The following is a 6,027-nucleotide window of genomic DNA, read 5'->3' on the forward strand; positions in this document are numbered from 1 at the left end:
TCCTTCCTTCCTTCCTTCCCTCCCTCCCTCCCTCCTTCCTTCCTTCCTTTCTTTCTTTCTTTCTTTTGTGAGACTAGTCTCTCTCTGTTGTCCAGGCTGGAATGCAGGGGCGCAATCTCGGCTCACTGCAAGCTCCGCCTCCCGGGTTCACACCATTCTCCTGCCTCAGCCTCCGGAGTAGCTGGGACTACAGGCGCCCGCTACCATACCCGGCTAACTTTTTGTATTTTTAGTAGAGACGGGGTTTCACTGTGTTAGCCAGGATGGTCTCGATATCCTGACCTCTTGATCCGCCTGTCTCAGTCTCCCAAAATGCTGGGATGACAGGCGTGAGCCACCGCGCCCGGCCCACATCCGGGTAATTGTCTTGTATTTTTAGTAGAGACGGGGTTTCACAATGTTGGCCGGGCTTGTCTTGAACTCCTGACCTCAAATGATCCACCCACCTCAGCCTCCCAAAATGCTGAGATTATAGGTGTGAGCCACTGCACCCGGCCGAAACCAGAGAAACCTTAATTCTGACACATGGTTCCATGGTTCCATGGATGATGGAAGAGCGAGGAAGTCAGGTGACCCAGTTTGGCAGCAGCGGGAAGCTATTTCCACCCCTAGGCTGGTGGAAGCTAAAACCAGGGCTGGTGGGAGATGGAGCCACAGAAGAGATGCAAGTGCTACTGGGGATGCTGCCTTAGGCAGACAGAGGGGAAGAGAATCCTCTTATGACAAATCTCCTGTCATTTGCAGCTAACACGGAGCCTCTCAAAGGGAGGCTGCATGAGTGGTCCCCAGAGATAAAGTAGAGCAGGCAATGGGTAAGAAATGAATGTAAGAGCAAACAGGCAGAATTTGCACACATATAATCAACACAGTTACAGTTTAACCCAAACTATAATAAAATCAATAAAACAAATGTTTTATCTCTGAACAACCATTAAGTAGATTTTGAAGTGGTATTGTTTTAACATAGGAGAAGTTTTTACCTTTTTCTTTTCAAATTTTTTTATTTTTTTCTTCAAGAAGTTAAAAAACCAACCAACCCTCATTAGGGCAGGTTTACTTAGGTATACAGACAAATAGTTCCCACTTGCTTGTCAGTGGATTTTGTCCATGTTGCCCTATCTTTAAATTTATCATTTAAAATCTCTCATTAAAGCTCTACATAAACAAGCTCTACTATAAATGGAACTTTCCAAAATATGTTTAGAATCAAACATTATAATACAGATATTGTCAGCTATTAGAGCTACTTAGCAAATTTGAACATTGCAAAGATAAGTGACATTCTTTCATAAATTCCATCAGCAGAAAACACTTGGTAAAGACTGTACTGCAACATGTGGTGACAAAACCAAACCAATTAAGCCAGTGTGAACCTTTGGTCCTGAGGTGGGAGTGGAGGTGACACACCCAGGACCTATAGGGGCTGGCAGCCAAGGAGGTGAAAGTTGACGAATTCAGTTACCACACTCTGGAAATTGCTCTGGCCAAGATTGCCAGTGACTTCCACATTACCAAAATTAATAGGCAATCCTCAATCCGCATCTCATTTGCCCCTTTAACAGTATTTCACAGTGCTGATCACCTCTCTTAACTAAAACATTTTCCTTCACTTGATTTCCGCACTCTCCTGATTTTCTCCTACCTCACTGGCCACTCATTCTCAGTCTCCTTCACTGGATGATCCTTATCTTCTTGATCTTCAAATACTGGAGTGGCCCAGGGCTCAGAACCTCATCTCTTTTCTAGCTACACCCATTACCTAGGTGATCTCAATTAATCTTAAGGCCATATATACAATCTATGATGGTCTGAAAAACTTGTCATAAATTCTTCAACACTCCTTCCATTGAAAGGTTGGGTCTATATCCTCTTACGTTGAATCTAGGCCAAGCTTCGTGACTTGCTTGTCCTAAATAGAATGTAGCATAAATAACTGCTTGCCTTCCTAGGGTGAGCCATAAAAGGCAATGCAGTGTCAGCTTGTCCACTGGAACACTGTCACTAGAACCCTACATTGCCATGTAAGACATTCAACTAAATTCAACTGTCCTAAGGCTGCCATGCTAGTAGGGAGCCCAAGCTGCATGCAGTCACCCATTCAGCAGCTCCAGGCAGCATCAGCTGCTGGACATGTGATTGCAGACACCTCCAGATGATTGGAATCTGCAGCTGTCAATCACCCTAGCCAAGACTCCCAGTCTTCTCATCTGAGGCCCCAGTCATTGTGGAGCAGAGTTAACTTCTCATCACTATGTTTTTTTTCACATTTCTGATGCATAACATCCATGAACCTGATGAAATAATTGCATTAAGCTGCTACATTCTGAAATAATTTGTTATGCAACAGTAGTAACTAGAACAACATCATCTTTTTTTTTTTGGCAGGGTCTCACTCTTCACCTAGGTTGGAGTGCAGTGGTACGACCATAGCTCACTGCAGCCTCCACCTCCCAGGTTTAAGTGATCCACTCACCTCAGCCTCCTGAGTAGCTGGGACTACAGGTGTGCACCACCATGCCCAGCTAATTTTTTTGTTGGGGGTGGGGGTAGAAATGGTTTCGCCTTGCTGCCCAGGCTGGTCTCAGACTCCTGGGCTCAAATATTCCTCTTGCCTCAGCTCCCAAAGTGCTAGGATTACAGGTGTGAGCTACCGTGCCTGGTCCAAATGGTCTTTACACTCATTAAATCCTCTTTAAAATCCTGTACAGTAGAATCTATTATTATTTCCACGGAGAAAAACTGAGGACTAGACAGATTAAGTAACTTTCCCAAGTGTACAAAGCTGATAGGTAGTATCAGGATTCCAGCACAGGTGGGATTCATTCTAAAGCTTGTGTGCTGAAATGCTTTCCTCACCTACCTCATAGCAAGGTAAGAGAAACTAATACCAGCTACCTGATTCATATTTAGACTGTGCCCTATTGTCTAAAAAGAGAAGAGAAAACAGAAATGACTTAGCTATAACCTGGAAGCAGAGAAGACATTCTTTTGCAGAGATTTTTGTTCATTGTTTTTCTTATTAAAGAAGAGCAAACAAGAGAGAACAGTTTTATTAAAATAGGACTTATTTCATGGAGACAAAAAAATGAAACTCTTTGTTATCAGGGTGGTAATGGGTGATAACTCAATTTAAATACAAAGAGAGATTGTCAAATTGTAATCTGTGAAGATTTTTTAAATGATTATTTCAATTCAGTTCCAACAGCCACCTATCTTGAATGGTTTGGAACCCACCTGCCAGAAGGTGACAGGACCAGAACAGATACGCTCTCCAGGCCTCATTCAGCAATAAGATTCAGTGCTTCACACCAGTATGGGAGACTAATTAAACTCACAATTGTATGGTGGAGCCAGCGATTATGTTTTAGAACAGACTGACCTCTCTCTGACCCAGAGGATAGCAAGCATCAGCATTTACAAGCCAAATGAAATAAGGCACTGTCAGCAATGTTTCTTACAGTAAGAAATATAATAATAATAATAATAAAAAGCACCAAGACATAAACCCACATATAAGATGGTATCTGGAGACCCCAGGCATCCATAAAAAGGGAAGTGAAAATTCAAGAAAATTCAATCTGAGATCCTAACAGGAGCTTTCCTCAAATAAGAAAGGCCCCCAAGTTGGCACAGTGGCTCATGCCTGTAATCCCAGCACTTTGGGAGGCTAAGGCAGGCAGATCACCTGAGGTCAGGAGTTTGAGACCAGCCTAGCCAACATGGTGAAATCCCGTCTCTATTGAAAATGCAAAAAAAATTAGCCAGGTGTGGCGGCACGGGCCTGTAATCCCAGCTACTCAGGAGGTGGAGGCAGGAGAATCGCTTGAACCTGGAAGGTGGAGGTTGCAGTGAGCCAAGATCGCACCAGTGCACTCCAGCCTGGGCAACAGAGAAAATTCCGTCAAAAAACAAAAAAAAAAAGAAAAAGAAAAAATAAATAAAGTCCCCAAATATTATAAAAATTAAGGAAAAATTTATGCGGAGGACAATAAAGAGTACAAAAGACTTCATAAGTATTAAAATGTGGGACCTTGTTCCAGCCACTTCTTCAGATACTAGCATGACATTGACATAGGTCAGGATAAAAAGCTAGAGAACAATATCAAAGAATGATGTTAGAAAAAAATTAAGTATTTTTTATTACTGTAACATTAGGTTTTTCTGTTCTTTGAAAGTTTGTTTCTCATAATGATAACATGTTATCCTATATAAAAACAACTAATTGATCATTCGTGTATTATTTTCTCAGCAATGGAACCCAGTTTTCTCTAAACCATCTATGTCCATGCTCTTGTTCATCCTGCCTTGTGAGAAGTCATTTATTTAATGACTACCTTAGTGCAAAGTACCATGTATGACTGTGAAACAAATACTTTTACTATACAAAAATAAATTATCTAGGCAGTGATAAAACTACCACCTTGTCCTCATTAGTACCTCATACTAAAAATGGAATTAATCGGCCGGACACAGTGGCTCATGCCTGTAAACTAAGCACTTTGGCAGGCCGAGGTGGGTGGATCACCTGAGATCACACCACTGCACTCCAGCCTGGGTGACAGAGCGAGAGTCTGTCTCAGGAAAAAAATAAAATGGAATTAACCATCCCACAAAACTACTAGATAATCATTAACAAGTACTAGAGCAACCATTCCCAAATTCCTTTTTTAAAACTACTATTAAGATGTTTCAGTTCATTCATTCAGTCACCAATGAATGTCATCAATGAAGTACTTACCAAGCCCCCAGTCTCCACCAGATACAGAGTATAAAGTAGAAATGGATCATGTCCAACTTTCATTGTAGAAATCCCCAAGATAAACTTACAAATTTTAAACAAAGGTATCATAATATTGTTAACATCCTTTTAGTTGGAATGGGAAGGTTGGTTGGTGGAAGGTAATGAAGCAGAGAAATTTCCCTGAAAGCTGAATTATAGTATACCTTTTGGTACACTTTGTATTCCTCAGAACAGAGTAGACAACAGAGAGGATTTTTCCAAGAGAGAAAATAAGCCACAGCTATTATTAAAAAAAAATTGAAATCATGTCCTCTGCAGCGACATAGATAAAGCTGGAGGCCATTATTCTAAGTGAAATGACTTAGAAGCAGAAAATAACATACTGCATGTTCTCACTGAGGTATTTGGGAACTTGTCCATGAGTACACATGGACATAAAGATGTAAATCATAGGTACTGGGGACTCTAAAAAGAGGGAGACTGTGGGGGTGAGGCTTGAAAACTTGCCTATTGAATACAATGTTTGCTATTTGGGTAATGGGTATACTAGAAGCCCAGTCCCTGCCAATATGCAATACACCTATGTAAATACACCCTTGAATCTAAAATAAAATGAAAATTTTTAAAAAAGAATAAACCAACTTCGGGGCTGTGGGAAGCAAGCTGGGACAGAAGAATCAGGCCCCTCTAGGAAAAGGCAGAGGTACAAATAACCAAATCCAAGCATGGCTAAGTGAAATCTCATGAGGGTGATTAAATTTTCCAGTGGTGGCCAGGCACAGTGGCTCACCCCTGTAATCTCAGCACTTTGGGAGGCTGAGGCGGGTGGATCATCTGAGGTCAGGAGTTCGAGACCAGCCTGACCAACATGGAGAAACCCTGTCTCTACTAAAAATACAGAATTAGCTGGGCATGGTGGCGCATGCCTATAATCCCAGATACTCAGGAGGCTGAGGCAGGAGAATCGCTTGAACTCGGGAGGCAGAGGTTGTGGTGAGCTGAGATCGTGCCATTGCACTCCAGCCTAGGCAACAAGAGCGAAAACTCCGTCTAAAAAAAAAAAAAAAAATTCAAGTGACTCAGTTCCACAAAGACAGGGTCAGGTGGAGCCACTCCTGAGAAGAGATAGTTATAGTTGTCAGGTGGGGGCTAGGATGATAGGTGGATGATGGTGGTCCTTCTAGGTTAGAAGGGCATTGGTTACTAAGGGGTGGGAAGAGGACATGAGGCAGAAACCCATGAGCGCTTCCAGGTATTAGTCAAGAAGGGGTAGCCTCAAGTTTCAG

The 6,027-nt window shown here is 42.2% G+C and overlaps 1 pseudogene; it reads right to left on the bottom strand.

The window, feature by feature from the left end:
* The window catches only part of LOC105534215, a 127,682-nt pseudogene that overhangs the window by 3,036 nt on the left and 118,619 nt on the right, over positions 1 to 6,027 (bottom strand).

The sequence above is a fragment of the Mandrillus leucophaeus genome, unplaced genomic scaffold (genome assembly GCF_000951045.1).
Source record: "Mandrillus leucophaeus isolate KB7577 unplaced genomic scaffold, Mleu.le_1.0 Scaffold1317, whole genome shotgun sequence".
Taxonomy (NCBI): Eukaryota; Metazoa; Chordata; class Mammalia; order Primates; family Cercopithecidae; genus Mandrillus; species Mandrillus leucophaeus.